This window comes from Rana temporaria, chromosome 1, assembly GCF_905171775.1.
Source record: "Rana temporaria chromosome 1, aRanTem1.1, whole genome shotgun sequence".
NCBI lineage: Eukaryota > Metazoa > Chordata > Amphibia > Anura > Ranidae > Rana > Rana temporaria.
The window spans coordinates 75,519,928-75,530,817 of NC_053489.1; positions in this window are offsets into that span (position 1 = coordinate 75,519,928).

Sequence of the window (10,890 nt, forward strand, 5' to 3'; positions counted from 1 at the left end):
GGTACTCTTATAGGCAGTACCAGTGGGGAAGCTAGACATTATTTCACCTGGGGCAAAGGATCAGTTCGGTGCCCCCCCTTATGGGACAAGATTAGGCAGAAGTGAGAAACTCCCAGGCCAAAGCTGTTGAGTCAGCTGTCTGTCCCCTCCCCCATGCTCTTCTGTCGTCGTCCCTGCTCCTCTGGTCCTCCCCCTGATTCTCTGTTCCCCCCAGGTGAGCGCTGCGGGGAGGGAGAGGAGGTGAGCTCTGCAGGGAGGGAGAAACAGAGGAGCGGAAGGGGGCAGCGGTCCACTGTCACTGAAGCCGGCCCACTGAGCCATCGGCCCACCGGGAAACTCCCTGTAGTCCCAATGGCCAGTCCATCCCTGGCCACCAGTAGAGGATTTATCCTCAGCTGAGAGAGCTACAGATAATCAAGCTTCTTTCACTCCTGTTGAAACTGAGCCTCTTGTGGATGAAGCGTCGCCTGTTGATCCTGATGCAGAGGAGGAACTGTGTCCTGTGTCCCCAGAGGGAGATGGACAGTTGCAAGTTCTGGAGCCTTGCTTACCCAGGCGCACTACCAGGGGATTGAAACTGAAGCGAGGAATAAGAACTACAGTGCCAGTTTACTAAGCTGCATTCTGTATCTTTGTTGAAATTACTGTGGATCTGTGCCTTATATGCTAACAAGAGAACTGTTTACTCCACTTTTGTAAATAGAATTTTCCACTGCTGCTTATCCGGCAATAAAGTTACTTCATTTACGACATAACACAGTGTGATTCTCTCTGTAATACAGCCACACTAATTCCCCTGCTTACAAATACATACTTGAATAGAATTATCTTTTTTAAACCACATATTATTAACCATTAGGAGGCTCCAGAGGTGAATAAATCTACTGCAATAAACTCCATAAAATAGTAATAATAACCACAGAAGCAGCTAGAAATGTTACCATGCCATAGTAAGTATATGTCTGAAGTTGTCCTCCTCATAAAGTTTACAAGCTGTTATTAATGACCTCTTTACCCTGCAGTGAGAATAGGCGTGTTGTGAGGGAATTCACTGTTCTGCGGTTCTGGGCGAATTTGACTCTTTGTACTGTTAAATCTCCCAATATGAAAGCAACAAACAACATTTACAGAGCAGCTCTAAGCCGGGCAGTGTTTATGAATGTCAGTGTACAAGCAGCTCTTTCATTTCCCCAGCAAACTACAGTGCAACCATAGAGAAATACCAGGCATTGCTGGAAGCCCATGGGAGTCAGGACTTGGCAATCTCTGGAATGTTAGTGAGATAATATTATTTTACTGACATGATGAGCGATCTTTCATCATCCTGTTTATGGATAGTTCTGCTTTTCCTCTGCATCAAACATTCATACATGCCTCCAAAAATTTGATTTATTTAGCTTGAAAGATTAAATAAAATATAAAGAAAATGTACTTGATCTTCTACAAATCACTAAACTATTGGAGCGTTTTATATGTATGAAGGCTCACAATTATCTAGGTCAGTGGTTTCCAAACTGTGGCCCTTTGCTTGCCTTTATCTGGTCCTTGGGACACTGTTCCTACCACTGATATGAATCACTATTCTGCCAACTGACATCAACAATAGGGCACTATTCTTTCCAATGATACCAACGATGGGGTACTACTCCTTCCAATGAAACCAACAATGGGGCACTATTCTTTCCAATGATACCAAGGATAGGGCACTATTCTGTCACCTTATACCAAATATGGTGATGTTTACTGTTACGGATGCCAGAAAAATGTCCACTCCTGCTGGCCACAGTCTGTCCCCCCCCCCCTATTTTTAAGTACAATGAACTGGCCCTTTCTTTAGAAGGTTTGGAGACCCCTGAGCTAGGTCATGGTATAACTAGTAGCTTGTTGCTTATCCGAGTCACTTCTTCAGTTCTTATGACTGTCAGGAAAATACCCCGGTATTTATATTCACACCGGTAGCATTGACACCTTAACCACTACATGCTCGGCCTAGAGCAAAATGATGACCAGGTGGTGGCTTTCCCATTCTGACTGGACTTCATATGACTTCTATGAAAATGCTTGCTTATAGCAATGTAATACTTTGCTACAAGCAAACATAATGTGTAAAAAAAAAAAAAAAAAAAATCCTGATCACTTCCCCAGAGCAGTAAAATGTTAATATGGTAATATTGCTCTGGTCACAGTGGATTACATTTTTTTTTGTAAAAAGCACAAACAAAGGGCCAGATCCTCAAAAGAGATACGCCGACTTAACTCGAGATTTCTAAATTTACACGGCGCATATCTTTGCGCCTGATCCTCAAAACGAGATATGCTTGAAATTCCGGTATTTCCGTCCTACCTAAAACAATTACACCGGCGCTTCTTCGGGCGCTAATTACGCTAGACACACCGCTGTTTTTGATAGGCAAAGATGCAAATGAGGGAGATAGGGCGATCCACAAAATTAAGTGTGTGCGCCGTAGATTACGCCCTGGGCGTAATCTATGGTGTTACTTTACCTGACATTTACACGGCTGGTGCAAAGTTAGGGCACCTTTTATAAAGTGTAATTTTACACCATGAAACTAGCAGATGCGCACAGGGCGTAGCCTACGCCGCACACACTTAATTTTGTGGATCGCCTTATCTCCCTCATTTGCATCTTTGCCTATCAAAACAGTGGTGTGTCTAGCGTATTTTGCGCTCGAAGAAGCGCCGGTGTAATTTTTTTAGGTAGGATGGAAAAAACAGGATTTCAGGCGTATCTCGTTTTGAGGATACGGCGCAAAGATACGCGCGGCGCATTTTTCAATTACGCCGCGCATCTTGAGATAAGTCGGCGTAAGTGCTTTGTGAATCTGGCCCACAGTCATCAGTCAGTGTCCCTGATCACCACCACACCCATTATATGATGATGCTATACTCCATTGGTGACAATATTTAAAAAATAAATAAAAATCATCTTCTTTTTTTTTTTAAATACTGTCACCAGTGAAGTAATTTATTAATTTCCCCCCAAAATTATGACAAAAAATTACAACTTCAAAAAAACAGCCATGCCTCTTACTAAATACCTTGGACTGTCTACTTTCAAAAAAGGGGGTCATTTGGGGGGTATTTCTTCTGTCCTGGCATTTGGCCTCAAGAATTGAGTACCACTAGGCAGAGGAGTCAGTACATCAGGGAGTGCAGTAACACACCTCCTGTATTAGAGTGCCCCCACTCTGGATGAAGGAGCACAAGGGAGACAGCAGCACTGTCAGTCTGGAGGAAGGGAAATGTTAGAACAGTTTTAGATACACTACTGAATAGAAGCTGAACTCCAACTCACACTTTATAAGCAGTTACAATAGCCATTTTTTTCCTTTTAGGAAGATTTTTTTATATAAATCAATGGTTTGTCTCAACCCTCTAACTGCTACATAGGGAAACTTGTACTGTTGAAAAGCAACCTACTTCCTAGCAGCATCACCAGATGAGAATGAAGAATAGAAAGCCCAAAAAAGAAGATGAATACAGCCATCACTTCTAAGAATTGGTAAGCTGCAATATACAATAATAAATGTTTGCTTTTGGGTCCAATACCACTTTAATCCAATCACCATGGAAATTCTGTTATAAATGCTGGCCTATTTTCCTGACAACCATTGGATATGCTAGTAAATGTCTTCAACACAACAGAACAAGTCCAGTTGAATTTGACAAACTACTACTACTTGAGCCTTTTGTTACTTACAAAGGAAGTTTAGCGATTTATTTTTTAGCGCGTCATCATGACTTCCAAGTCGGGATCCGCCAGCTGTCCTGATTGATAGCAGTCTTAGCGTATCAGTGAGCTGCTGAGACAGCCTCTCCCCGCCCCTCCACTCTTCAGCACTCCAATGAGCGTGGAGAAGCAGAGAGGAAAGAGGCTGACTGAGAGTCAGCCTCTTTCCTCTCGGGGATCTGTGAAAACTGAGCCAACGGCGATGTTCGGTGGCTTGGTTCTCAGTGCACAGACGGCGGGGGACAGCTGGAGCATCGGTCTGATGCTCCATCCACCGAGGTAAGTATGAATATAAAAAAGACGAAAACCCATACTTCTCTTTTAACTACAAGGAAAAAACATGTGTTTATGGGTATAAGATTTTCCCACAATCCCATGTTTTTCTCACACAGTTAAGAGGGAGAATCTGCTGACTGCTGAAAAGGTACTGTTATATTCAAGCTAAATCATATATGACCATGAGAACGATGAAACCTCAACCCCTATACAATGGGAAACACTTAAATGTGTGCTACGGGGGAATCTTCATCAAACATGAATCTAGGCTGAAAAAGATCAGAAGCAAGCCCAATTAGGGATGGAAATTATAAAATGTAAAATAAACATAAAAAGACCCTTAAAAACGGGGATAAAATAGCACTAAAAGAAAAACAGAAACAGCTTCAACACTTGCTTGATGAGGCTTCCCTTCGGGTGAGGGGTAAGAACAAAACACAATGGTACCTACAGTGTAATAAAACAGGGAAATTATTAGCAAGAACTCTAAAAAATCAACAACCTATGACCTCCATAATCGACTAAGGGGAAAAAATATTGCGCTAAGGAAATGAAAATATGCAAATTGATAAGTACAATAGTGAAAATAAATTAAATTAATAAATCAAGCTACAACACCTAAAAAACATGTAATATACATGTGACAAGATAAAGAACAAAAGGGTAATGGGTTGCGCTAGAAACTCTACACAACCTGACCAATATATGTGTAAAGTGCATACATAAACATTGAATAAACGCTGAATCATAAATAAGTGAAAATAAGTCCAGGTATAAGAAAAAATGGAAAAGTGATCCCTCTGAGAGATCAAACTGATACCATGTGTTCAATCAATAAGTGTAATTTCAGATATAAATGAGTGAAAATTAAATAAAAAATTAAATGAAAAAATTGTCCAATTTCAAATAAATCCAAACAGTGAAAGGATGAAAGAATACAGTCCACCACCGGTTTAGAAAAAAGTTGATTGAAAGGGAGAATTCCTCAGGGTCACACCAAGGGAAAGGTAAGTGAGTGCTCTTACCAGACAAGTTGGACCCCCTGTTAGATGGGGTCAAGAAAGCTTACCTTATTTATCTTGCTATAACGTGCCCCGGCGTATAGGCGCACCCCCAACCTAGAAGGAAAATTCATGGAAAAAAAAAATACTTACAGTTTGGATGCCCCTCGTCGGTGTCTTGCCCGCCATCCATCGCGTCCATCGGCGGCCTTGTCTGGTGCAGCGTCCTTCTGCGGCCATCGTGGTGTCCTCCCCGCTCGATCCCCGCTTCCCGCGCTGTGTTTGAACCACTCCGCCGACATATATACCGAGCGCAGTACACTCGGGTATAGTCAGGCAGGCTCGGCTCCTCTCGCTTAAAGGACGTACAGGACGCACAGGACGTGACCGCGAGCGGAGCCGAGCCAGCCCGACTATACCCTAGTGTAATGCGCTCGGTATATGTCGGCGCAGTGGTTCAAACACAGCGCTGGAAGCGGGTATCGGCGTATATCGCGCACCCATGATTTTGCCCTGATTTTCAGGGCAAAAAAGTGTGCGGTATACGCCGATAAATACGGTATATATCCACCTGATCCACTGATGGGAGATCCTAAGGGCTGTAGGCTCCTCGACTTCCAGTTGGTCCTCACCCGGTCCGTACAGGTGGCTAACTCCTCGGAGCGATCCGCTCTAAAGCTTGGTATCCCGAAAGGAATAACAGAGGGAAGCAAACAGAGGCTCGAGATGGTGAAGTACCATAAAACTGGGTTTATTGTAAAAAGTGTATCAAATACACTAAACAGTTTAAAAAAGCCGGCAAAAATTTCATAAAAACAAACAAATGTACACCCGTGGTTCCGGGGTCACGTTAACGTGGTGACGTCAGTGCGTTCTTTGTTCTATACATACTTACAGATTAGGCATGCTCTTCAAACCCAATTCAAGGTGCCGTGGAGATGGCAAAAAATTCCTCACCTTCAACAACTAATTAAGTCAGGAATTTTTAAAGGCCTTATTTCAGAACTATTAGCCGGATTCAGGTAGTTCGGCGTATCTTTGTGCCGGCGTAGCGCATCTCATATGTGCTACGCCGACGTAACATTGAGAGGCTCGTACTGTATTCACAAAGCACTTGCTCCCATATGTACGCCGGCGTAACGTAAATGGGCCGGCGTAAGCCCACCTAATTCATAGACATGTGCATTCGTTTTCGTCCGAATGCATTTTCCTCCGAATTTCAGGTATTTTCGTTATCGTTTTAACAAACGATAACGAAAGCACAGAAAACTAAAACCGAAAGATCCGACATAAAAAATGCTTTATTTTCGTTTTCGTTGCGGTCGAATGTGCCTAACCTTAACTCTATTAGTCCAATATTATTCTACATAAAGAGAAAAGATTCAACATAGAGAGAAAAGATTCGACATTATAGAGACATGAAGAAGAGTCGACATAGAGAGAAAAGATTCGACATAGAGAGACATGAAGATTCGACATAGAGAGACATGAAGAGTCAAATTTTTTTTTAAGATTCTGTCGAATCTTCTTTTTTTTTTTCTTAGAACATTCGGCAGACACCATGGGGCAGATTCACGTACATCGGCGCATATATAGACCGGCGTAGCGCATCATTTACGTTACGCCGGCTCAACTTAGAGAGGCAAGTACCGGATCCACAGAGTATTTGCGCCCGCCGATGCGCCGGTGTAACGTAAATTAGGAGGCGTAAGCCGGCGTAATTGAAAGTGGGAAGGACGTGGGCGTGTCCCATTGAAATGAGCCGTGACCCCATGCAAATGAAGGGTCAGAGCCTCTCTGCGCATGCTCAGAACTCGGCCCGGCGCAATCAGTGAGATAGGAACTAGGCCCGGCGTACTTAGTGAGATACGCCCAGTGCATAAATAGGCCCAGACATACGCCCTTCCATGGCAAAAGTACATCCATTTGTTTCCCCTCCTGAAGCAAGGTGCTTTTGTTCCATTGTCTGTTGCTGTTTGTTGGTTTGTGTTGTGTCGTGTTGGTGTTGTTTTTGGAGAGTGTTGTGGAAATATGACTGATAGGAAGAGGAAGCTAAACTACTCCTTGCGGGAGAAGGAGACTATTGTGAGGGCCATTACCCGCTTTGGTCGTTTGCTGCATGGCCCTGAGAGTTTGAATACCACCCCGGCCAGGAGGAGGCAGATACTGCAGGACATCACAGACGATGTCAATGCGTTGGGGGTTGAGACCCGGACCCTCAGTGGGATCAGAAAAAAGATAAATGATCTCAGGCGTGTGGTCCGTGGGAAGCTGGCTAAGATTTCAGCACATGCCAGGGGCACTGGAGGGGGACCTGCATGCACTATTAGGCTGACTGCTGAGGAGCGTGCGGTGGCCCAGTGCTTCCACGGGCAGCAAGTGGAGGGGCTGCCTGGCTTTGACTCCATTGAGGAGGCCGTGAGGACAGGTAATATGGGAATATGTGACAAGTGTGTGGATCCTCCAACCTGTGTATGTTTTGTGTCATCCACAGATGTGCAGGAGGGTGCTGGGCCATCTGGCCAGTCCACAGCCTCCACCGGACATCAGGCTGAGGAAGACCCCCAGGCAAGCCCGGAGTCCTCTGAGGAGGTTGAGGAGGAGGAGGTTGAGGAGGAGTGTATGTCAGGAGGGAATGATGTCACGCTCCATTTGGAGGAGTCTTCCCCTAGGGCTGGCAGCAGTCAGGCCACCATCAGGGGTAGCCCCTCCCACTCCTCCCCCAACAGGTCTTCCCCCCAGGGGTCTCCCCTTCTCCCAGGCCACAAGCCTCATCTGGAGGCAGGAAAGCGACCCGCAAGACCAGGGGGGTGGCAGAGGTTCTGCCTGCAGACCTAAGAAGGGACCAGGCCCATCAGACCCGCCATCTGGGTGAGATCACCCTGACTTTGGGCCGGATGGAGGAGAGCCTGGCCTCCATCAAGGAGTCAGTTGTGGACATGTCTTGCAACTCCCTGGCTCTCATAACATGTCTCAACGACCTGCAGACTGCCACAGCAGGCATTGGTCAGGATGTGCGTGCCCTGACCCAGGCTGTCCAGGCCAGCACTGCAGCCCTCAATGTGGGCCTTACCAGGATAGCCGTGGCCTTGGAGAGCAGGCCGCCAGGTGGGCAGAGACCAGGGGAAGCTCCTCATTCCCCTGATTACCCCCCCCCCCCATGAGTCTCCCCTGCGGAGACGGGGCTGGGGCCGTGGCCATCCCAGGCGTGGGTCACGCCAGCGGCGTTAAGTTTTTGGCTTTTTTTGTTACTGTGATTATGATTTGTTTTATGTTTGTGAATGATGTATGATTGTGGGGGTGACATTCCTGCCGGAAAAGGGGTGTCACCCTCGTTTTTGGTGGAGAAGGGATCCCCAGGACCAGGGAGAAGTGATCCCCAGGTCCGTGTGAATAGTGTATGAATGTACAGTGACATAATTGGAGCCTTGGCGTGGCATTTCTGCTCCCAAGTCCTGCATGGTGGGCTTGTGCTAATCCAATTTGATGAGGATGTGATGTGTCTGTGCTAGGGACCACAGTGGTGTGCATGCATGCATTCTCATTGTGCCATGATTAATGTGTGTGTTTAACGTGCAAAGATGCCTAATGCGAGGCGTCTCCTGGCTGCTCTTCCCTCAGAAGACGGGGTACCCTCGGTCAGGGGGGGACTGGGTGGTTCGGGGGTCAGGTCATCACGTATGTCAATCTCCAGGCCCCTTCTCACGGCGAAGTTGTGTAGCATGCAACATGCACCGATGATCTGGCACACAAAGTTTGGGGAATACAACAGGGTACCCCCAGACTTATCCAGGCATCGGAAACGGGACTTCAGGAGGCCAAAGGTGCGTTCCACCACTCCATGGGTGCGTGCGTGTGCATCATTGTATCTTTGCTCTCCTGGGGTTTGGGGATTCCGGAATGGAGTCATGAGATGGGGTCCAAGTGCATATGCAGAGTCACCTGGAAGGGAAAAGACAGGAGGATGTTAGTCATGCATGTGCCCCTCGTGATGTCTACATCATGGGGGCGGACAGTCATGCCTGACACCCATGTCACTCACCAACCAGCCAGCTGTCCCCATACATGTTCTGTTCAAATTCTGTTGGGATGGGGCTTTGACGGTATATGTAGCTGTCATGGCTGGATCCTGGGTGTTTGGGTGTTTGGCACGGACGTGCCATGGAATGCCAGTGCTTCCGATTGCGGTATATGTGCTCTGTCTCACGGGGGGGCTGTAGTGCCACATGTGTGCAATCAATGGCCCCCACGGTGCGTGGGAATTCTGCAATTCTGTAGAAATCACGCATTGCCTTCACCCGCAGGTCCTCCTGGGTGGGTCTGATGATTTGGTTGGCCATGCGTCTGAGGATTGTGGGGATAACCTGGTGCACACATCTGCTAATGGAGGATTGTGACATCCCAGCCACAACTCCACTTGTACGCTGAAACGAGCCACTGGCAAGGAAATGGAGTGTTGCCAGTACCTTGACCAGTGGCTGCACTGCATGTGAGCGGTGTGTTGGGCTGGTGATGTCATCCTGCAGGGTTGTGGTTAATTCCATGATGACAGTAGGGGTGAATCTGATGATGCGATACACCTCAGAATCACACATGCCAAAGACGTCAATGCGTGTGCGGTATATCCTCTCCCGTGCCCTCCTCCTCCGTTCCCTCCTCCTTCTGCGCGCATCTAAAGCCAGTAGTATAGCTATGACCATGGATGCCTCTGGCATCTTGGCATACAGATTGTTGTCCTGCAAGTGTGGGTGCTCAGCTCGTCCCTAACGGTGTTGCTTTAGCTGACCTGCACACTTCTGGTGCAAAGTTAAAGCTGCTTTTATGAGGGATAACTTTAGACCGGACGTACAGCTGATGCGCACAGTGCGTAGCCTGCACCGCACAAACGTACTTTTGTGGATCGCCGTATCTCCCTCATTTGCATATTTGCATAGCAAAACAATGGTGCGTCTAGCGTATTTTTGCGCCCACGATGCGCCGGTGTAATTTTTTTACGTCGGTCGGAAAAATCTGGTTTTCAGGCGTATCTCGTTTTGGGGATACGGCGCATAGATACGCCAGCACATATTTACACTTACGCCGCGCATCTCGAGATACGTCGGCGTAAGTGCTTTGTGAATCTGCCCCCATAAGCCTTCAATGACAGATTCAACATAGAGAGACATAAAGATTCGACATAGAGAGACATGAAGATTCGACATAGAGAGACATGAAGAGTAAATTTTTTTTTTTTTTTAAAGATTATGTCGAATCTTTTTTTTTATTTTCTTAGAACATTCGACAGACACCATAAGCCTTCAATGACAGATTCGACCTTAATTTGGATTTTCGAACGAATGCATTTTTTTTACGAAAAACAAAATAAATAAAAACGAATTTTGGAAATAACTAAATAAATTTATTTTTCGAACGAAAACGAAATTACAAAATTAAATATTTCAGTGTGCACATGTCTACTAATTCAAAGTAGCAAGGCAGTGGGCGTGTTGTATTCAAATGAATCGTGACCCCATGTGAATGCATGGCCGAACGAACGGTGCATGCGCGCGCATGCTCAGAATCACGTCGCAAATTCTCCCTACGATACGACTGCTCAATGCGTACGACGTGAACCTAACTCACGCCCAGCCCCATTCACGTACGACTTACGTAAACAACGTAAAATCCGACGGCACTTCCGACGTCCATACCCTAAACGACTTAGACCAGCTTTTTGGTGGTTTAACTTTACGCCGGAAAAACGCCTTACGTAAACGACGTAGATTACAGCGACGGCGCAAGTACATTCGTGAATCGGCATATCTAGCTCATTTACATATTCGACACCTAAATCAACGGAAGCGCCCCTTGCGGCCAGCGTAA